This window comes from Humulus lupulus, chromosome 5, assembly GCF_963169125.1.
Source record: "Humulus lupulus chromosome 5, drHumLupu1.1, whole genome shotgun sequence".
Lineage (NCBI taxonomy): Eukaryota > Viridiplantae > Streptophyta > Magnoliopsida > Rosales > Cannabaceae > Humulus > Humulus lupulus.
The window spans coordinates 105,584,894-105,593,141 of NC_084797.1; the positions used below are offsets into that span (position 1 = coordinate 105,584,894).

The 8,248-nt window shown below is 43.6% G+C and overlaps 1 non-coding gene across 1 annotated transcript; it reads left to right on the top strand.

Moving 5' to 3' along the window:
• The first annotated feature begins 271 nt into the window (after positions 1 to 271).
• Positions 272 to 378, top strand: LOC133780953 (small nucleolar RNA R71). The gene has a single exon (XR_009869757.1). It is a non-coding gene; the product is annotated as a small nucleolar RNA R71 (small nucleolar RNA).
• The last annotated feature ends 7,870 nt before the right edge of the window (positions 379 to 8,248 follow it).

An 8,248-nucleotide genomic window follows, 5' to 3' on the forward strand; every position in this document is an offset into this window, starting at 1 on the left:
CATACTACTCTGTTGCAACTGCTTGGTCAAAGAGGCTACTTGCGCTGTTAAAGCAGTAATCGCATCTAGCTCATGCACCCCAGCTACCTTTCTAACTCCTGATGATCTTTCCTCTGACCACTGATGGTTGTTTGTAGCCATGTCCTCCAGCAGCTCATAAGCACCAGCTGCACTCTTGCTCATAAAAGTACCACCTACTGCAGCATCTATAATAGTTCTGGTTGTTGGACATAAACCATTGTAGAAATTCTGTACTAGCATCCACTGTTCAATGCCATGATGAGGACATCTTCTCAGGAGTTCCTTAAACCGTTCCCAAGCTTCATACAGTGACTCCCCGTCATTCTGGCAAAAGTTATTTATCTCTCCCCTCAGTTTAGCAGCCTTTGACGGAGGGAAAAATTTGGATAAAAATTTCTGAGCCAGATCTTGCAAAGTGACAATGGAGTTTGGCTGCAGAGAATTCAGCCAACTCTTAGCTCTGTCCCTTAGAGAAAATGGGAAGAGCCTAAGCTTGATTGCGTCATCACTCACCCCATTATATTTGAAGGTTCCACACAACTCCAGGAAGTTGGACAAATGGGTGTGAGGATCTTCAGAGGGCAACCCATTGAATTGCACAGAGGACTGCACCATTTGTAAAATAGCAGGCTTGATTTCGAAGTTGTTGGCCTCTACAGCTGGTGGGCGTATACTATTTTGTACTCCCGTCAGAGTGGGTAGCACATAATCTCTCAGACTCCTCTCAGCGTTGTTCTGAGCCTGAACCCCTTGGACAACTCCTGGATTTATACCATTCATGCCATCCCCATCATTCTGTGCCATCTTCACAGAATTCTGGGTCTCTCTCTTATTCTTTCTGATTTGATTGCAAGACTTTTCGATCTCGGGATTCAGAGGAACAAGTGTGGCTTTTCCTTTCCTGCCACGCATATACCAAAATTCACATGAGATAGACAAATTAAGCAACTAAACAGATTAGAAACAAGAGAAATAAAAATCAAATTAGAATAAAAATTAATTAGACTGATATTGATAATTTTCAGTCCCCGGCAACGGCGCCAAAAACTTGTTGCGAGATTTATAGCGATGCAAGTGCACACAGTCGCAAACTTGTAATAAAATGGTAAAACCAAGTATCGTCCTCAAGGACTGATTTATCAATTACCAATCAATTAATCCCTTAATTCTATTTGATTAAGCAATTATCAGAGATTTTAAACTAAGAAAAATACTAACAAAGCGCAGTGAAGAATTAAACAAATTAACAAAGAAAACACAATTAGGACAATTATGATCCTCTATTTTTCCACCCTGTTATTTCCTAATGCAAACGTCTATATTCCCTTCTCCCTATTCAAGAATAAGTTGCAACAACAATTCATAATCTGGTTAAGACTTATGAAATTCAATCTAAATGACAACTTCCTATATTTCTATGGTAAGATGAATCATGTAGAGGGCATTAGCCACGCAACTCAGAAAATACGCAAATAATCTAGATACCTTCGTTCTAAATTAAATTTGCATCCAAACAATCAAAGCATATCAAATTTCACTTTTCAGATTTCAATTTGATTCATAAAATAGCAATTAGAGGTGATCAATCAATAATCGCACAATTAACATAGATTGCAAGGAATTGAAAGAGATGAAGAAGAATATCAATTTTGCATTAAACCATAACAAGGGTTTCCAAAAGATTCACATAAAAGCCCTAAAAGAAAATTTAGCCGATAATATTCATTCTAGCCATATAATTGTTTAATTACAAACATGAAAATTGACAGAAAAAGATAAAGAAAACTCAGGGACAAATCCTCCAATATCGTGTTCTTACTCCAGCCGCCGTCGTCTCTTATTAGCCTCTCTCAGTCGCCTATATGACTCCCAAAAAAACCCTACTGAAAATTCCCTCTCGAAAAGACTGAATTGCCCATCAAAAATAACCAATTATGCCAGAAATCGCGACCCCAGCGCTATAGCGCTAACATTGTAGCGCTGTAGCGCTAAACTCAGAAACAAAACGGGGAAAAAACTAGGCACCAGCGCTGTAGCGCTCTTTTGGTAGCGCTATAGCGCTAAAGTCAGGAACTATCTTCCTGAAAACTGCTTCCCAGCGCTGTAGCGCTGATGTTGTAGCGCTGTAGCGCTTAAGTCAGTGCTGAAGCTCTTCAAGAATTCTTCCTAGCGCTACGGCGCTCCCAAGGTAGCGCTGTAGCGCTACTTACAGAAACACCCAAAAGTCACTAATCCGTCTCGATTTCATTCCATTTTCGCTCCTTTTCAATATTTGCAACACTTAACATCAATTACCCTGAAACAAGAACAAACGAGCATAAATCCGAAATAAAACAATCCTAACTAAAGAAAAATAACCTAAAAACTAGAACCATAAACGAGCCTAAAACTCGTTTATCAAACTCCCCCAAACTAAATCTTTACTCGCCCTCGAGTAAATCCTAACTTAAACTAACAAAACGAAACAAACACAAAACGAACACATTAAACCATCATTACTATCTATACTACTTTGCCAAAACTCATGAACTCTCAATTGCAATAACAATAACCAGAATTTCAGCTCAATTGCCTTAAAGTCCGATTTGTAAAGTTCAATTAGGGAAATCACAAATATATCATGAAAATTACTGCAACAATTGGACTCTATCATATATGCTCAACGCCTTTCAGACAATTCCACAAACCAAATTTTCAATACGCTTTGCATCACTTGACCTTCTTCACTAATGTCAATAACATGTGTTTTGAAATCAAGAGGACTTTCACAGGTTATAGCTTGGCTTAGGCAGGGGTAGATAAAATTGTCATTTAAGCTCAGTCGTTACCATAAGCATAAAACCTTAAAACCAACCAAATTTTATTTATTTATTTTTTTTTTTTACCACACCAAGTCTACTGACAAGTGTTTGCCATTCTATGACCTGCTACGGGGGAACAAAAAGTTTGAATGGACCGAGGAGTGCGAATGAGCCTTCCTCGATCTAAAAATGCATTTTGCCAAGCTGCCGATGTTGTCTAAACCAACGACAGGAGAGCCTTTTTTTCTTTACTTAGCTGTTATGGAAGATGAGGCTAATGCCGTGCTGATCTGAGAAGAGGACCGAGTTCAAAAGCCAGTCTATTACATTAGCAAAAGACTTCTCGGAGCTGAATCGCGGTATCCTTTGATGGAAGAGATGGTTTTCTGCCTTATCATGGCCTCCAAAAAGTCTAGGCCATACTTCCAGTCCCATTCAATCCACGTCATGACCGATCAACCTTTAAGGCAGGTACTCCTGAAACTTGAGGCATCGAGACGTCTTTTGTAATAGGCTATCATGCTCAGCCAGTTCGAAATATTATACATACCAGGACAACAATCAAAAGCCAAGCTCTGGTTAATTTCATGGCTGAATGCACTGGATTCCAAGAGGGACCTGTGGGAGAATCGGTGCAGGCCTTGTGGAGAGTCTTTGTGGATGGTTTATCTAACGAAAACGGGTCCGGAGCTGGAATCATTTTGATATCCCCAGAGGGGCATCATTTCTACTCTACGTTACGATTTGGATTCGAGGCATGCAACAACGAGGCCGAATACAAAGCTTTATTAGCTGGGCTTAGAGTGGCAAAGGAGTTGAAGGCCAGGGCCATCTAGTGCTACAACGATTCCCAGCTCGTGGTGAAGACATAGATGTCTAAATTTGAATACAGCCTAGTCAAGCAAATCCCTTGGGAGCAGAACGCCAATGCTGATGCTCTAGCAAGACTCGCCACCTCAAAGGAGGTTGAAACCTTGAGCCTGATACCAGTGGAATTCTTGGAAAAACCAAGCGTGGTGGAATGCACATGGGAGGTTGAGATGATCGACACTAGGTAAACTTGGATGACTCCCATAATCGAATACCTTACAACAAGGCAGTTACCCAATGAGCGAAATGACGCGAGGAAGATACTCTATCAAGCTCCGAGGTATACAATCATAGACGGAACGTTGTGCCGGAGTGGCCTTTCCCTGCCTCTTCTGTGATGTGTTCTGCCGAAGGAGGCTAAAACTATTTTGCAGGAGGTGCATGAAGGATTTTTTGGAGATCACGCCGGGGGGCAAAACCTGGCCTTAAAAATATTAAGGCAAGGTTATTATTGGCCCACTATATCAAAGGACTCAATGTCCTACGTCTAAAAGTGTGACAAATGCCAACGATTTGCTATGATTGCCCGAGCTCCACCAGTCGAGCTAAAGATGATCTCGTCCCCATGGCCACTCGTGGTCTGGGGGATTGATTTAATTGGAGCCCTGCCCATGGGAAAAGGAGGAGTTCGCTATGCAGTCGTGGCCATTGACTATTTCACGAAATGGGTAGAAGCAGAGCCCTTGGAAACAATAATGTCAAACAGAGTCCTCGATTTTGTGGTGAAGAATATCGTCTGTCAGTTCAGACTGCCAAAGAAGATCGTATCAGACAATGGAACCCAGTTCGATAGCGACCTCTTCACCGAATTTTGTGGAAGACACAGCATAATTAAGAGTATCTCCTCAGTGGCCTACCCCCAGGCTAATGGGCAGGTCAATGTTGTGAACAAAACGCTCAAGGCGAGCCTTCAAAAGAGGCTAGACGAGGCCAAGGGAGTTTGGCTCGAGCAGCTCCCGCAGGTACTGTGGTCATACCGGACCTCACATCGAACTTCGACAGGGTACACCCCTTTTTCCCTAACTTTCGGAAGTGAGGCCGTCCTTCCGGTCGAAACAAAGATAGCTACGCACAGGATCCAGACCTTCAACCAGAAGCAGAATGATAAATTGCTCAGTGTGTCCTCGACCTAATTGACGAAAAGCGAGAAGATTCACAACTACGGCTTGGGCATTGTCAACAAAAAGTCACTCATTACTTTAATACAAAGGTCAAGATGCATGTATTTGGATTGGGAGACCTGGTACTCCGAAGGGTGTTTTTAGCAGGAAAGGACCCCAAGGATGGTGCCTTAGGTCCGAGCTGGGAAGGGCCCTATTAAATAATCGAAATCGTATAGGAAGGTACTTTCAAATTGGCCCGACTTAATGGGGAACTGGTGCCACAGACCTGGAACACTACACATTTGAAAGAGTACTATCAGTAATCAAACTACCTGTCTATGTAAGGCTTGGATATAAAAGCAGTTAATTTTAAAAGTATATAAAAAAAATGCTTATGGAACATTTGAGTCTTTGTACGGTTTCATTTGTATATTAGTTCAAAGTAACCCAGAAAGTCCACTTCCTGATTACTTGGGGGGGGGGGGGGCAGATAACCCGAAGACCAGGTTCTTAAACTTAGAAGTTGGTTAAATTGATTGGCAATGCTTTTTCTAAGGAAAGAGCGGAGTATTCAATAAAACTAACACGAACTAAGTTTCTAAATTAAAAATCCTGGACACGACCATGTTCTACAACTTAGAAGTTGGTTAAAGTGATTAACCAGTGTTTTTTCTAAGAAACGCGAGGTGTCAATAAAACTAACGCGAACTAAGTTTTTGAAATTAAATATCCTGGACACGACTAGGTTTCAGAAACTTAGAAGTTGGTTAATAGATTAACAATGTTTTTTCTAAGGAAAAAGCGGAGTATTCTATAAAACTAACATGAACTAAGTTTTTAAATTAATAATCCTAGACACGACCAGGTTCTAAAACTTAGAAGTTAGTTAAATTGATTAACAATGTTTTTTCTTAGGAAAAAGGAGAGTATTTAATAAAACTAACACGAACTAAGTTTTTAAATTAAAAATCCTGGACACGACTAGGTTCTAAAACTTAGAAGTTGGTTAAATTGATTAACAATGTTTTTTCTAAGGAAAAAGCGGAGTATTCAATAAAACTAAAATGAACTAAATTTTTAAAATTAAATATCCTGGACACGACCAGGTTCGGAAACATATAAGTTGGTTAATAGATTAACGATGTTTCTTCTATAGAAAGGAGGTGTTAACAAAAGTTAACGCAAACTAAATTGTCTCCAGCACATCATAATGTATATACATAGCATTTACAAATAAAATAATAAAATAAAAATACAAAAAACTCTAAGCCCCTCTAGTCCGCTCTGAGGATGTCATCTCCTAAGTCTCCTGCTCGCCAGTAGCAGAGGCCTCCGCGGTCTTAGTCTGCAGCTCCTGTTGTAGCTAAGCCTTGAACTTCTTGAGGTAGTGCTCCCACGCATCGGAGGCCATAAAGGAGAAGTTACCGTCCTAGTTGAAGGTAAGCAGTGGTAAAGCATGCTCTCCATGAAGGATGTCGATGCTTTCTTCTCCTCCAGAAGGGCCTCCTCGACCTCCAGCTATTTGGCCTTGGCCCCCTCGAGCTTGGCCTGAAGGGCTGCCGAGGCAGCCCTCGCCGCCTACTCGCCTTCCTGAGCAGTGGTTAAGGCAGCCTTCGCCACCTGTTCACTCGCCTTGGCCGCCACCAAGGCAGCCTTGGCGCTCTGTTCGCAATGTTGAGAGGTGGCGAGAGCGGTTTGGGTCGCAGTCAGCTCGGCCTGGAGTTCATCATTCCTGGCCCTTGCCCGAGATATACTGCGATGTTGAGCCAGGGCTACCTGCAAAAAGGCAGAGAAATAGTTAGGCACATACCAGGGAAAATAACAAAAATCAGGTCAGGAAAAGTGCTTGCTATGAGGTTCATTCCCAGGGCTAACTCCATGAAGTTCTCCAGGCTTCTCTCCTCGATCGACCTCAGGTCGCTGGGCTTGGCCTTCTAAAGATGTTCCACCGCGTAGTTCGCCATCCCGTAGACAGTCCCTCAAAAAGTGTCTGGAATTTTCTCCAGGTCCTGGGGTTGACAGGAATACGGACGGAGGCGGAAGGGATTGCTTCAGCCGGGGGACCAGTTGGTGCTACCTGATCCCGAGCAGGAATTGGAGGAAGGCGAGGAGGGAATGCGGTCGGAGCCCTCTTCTCAGCAGGTGCGGCGGGCGCAGCTCCCAAGCCCGTGCCTGCCCCTTTGGCCGGGGATTTGGAAGCAGTCGCAGCAGGGGGAGTTTTCTTTGACGTAGGCCAAAGTTTCTTAACCAGGGGACCCCCGCTCGATCTCCCATCCTGGAACATCACCCGGATATCGGGTTCCCCTCGCTGTGCCATCTTCTCAACTAAAAAAGAAAGAGAAATATGTTAAGTATGCATACACGCTCATCAGTTTGCAAGGAAAGTACATTCAAGGTATAAAAAAATCCTACCCTCCGAGCTAGAGGAGGAGTCTATTTCCACGACCTCTGGCCTCGGAGCTGCGATGGGGGAAGGAGAGTCTAAGTCAACCACTTCTTCGATTAAGGGAGGTTCTGGGTCAGGCTCTGTCTCGGTGCTGGACTCCTCTATGTATTTCCTAAGTCCAGGGGCAACAACACCTTGAAGAAGAGATGACCACGACCTAAGATTAGTTCCATGCTCTTCAAAGAAGGCCGACCTAAAGCAGAAGGTGTTGTCCACCACTACGGTCCCCCTAGGATGGCCCATATCATATCAGAGAACTAAGTGCTCCACACACTAGAGCAAGGTAATATTGCGATTTGAGTCATCTGGGTTACGATATATGAGCTAGTTGGGGTTAAACCTAACTAGCCTAAGGTCGGCCATAGCCCTATCTAAATCCCTAAAAGGATATGGGTTACCTTGGCCGGAGGGGCCGGCTACTGCCCCCGATGCCGCCAGCTCAATAATGGGATCCTCGACGGCCTAAGGAGCTTGCCTCAGCATTCTTTTCAGGAATAGGAGGGAGCTCGTGGATTACGGGAACATTGGCCTGCGTCCTTCTCAAGGCCAGGGTCTGACCTTCAGCAATCAGCCTACACGCCAACATCGTGTCATCAGACATGAGCTGGCGGTAGTCCTTCTCATTGGATGGGAGCCCTGACAAAGTTTCGTACTGACCCCCAAGGGTCAAAAATCTAGCCGTCCTCGCAAAAATGGTTGCACGAAAACATTCCAATCAATATACGCACAAGGAAGACTAAGTATGAAAGGAATTTTATGCGAGCTGAGGAAAGAAAAGTTTCCGGGGCGGTTGAAGTTTCTGTGTTTGCAGTTGCGGAACCCGGTTGAAGTCATTAGGATGACTGGGCAGCACGATGACTGCAGGCTAGTTTGGGAACTGAGTCAAGTAATAGAACCCGTCCCCTCAACCCCTCTAGACCGGGTTGACTTTGAGGTAGAAGAAGTAGAGGATGTTCGCCGGAGTAGGGACCTCCCACTCATGCTTTAAAAAAAGGTATTTCAACCCC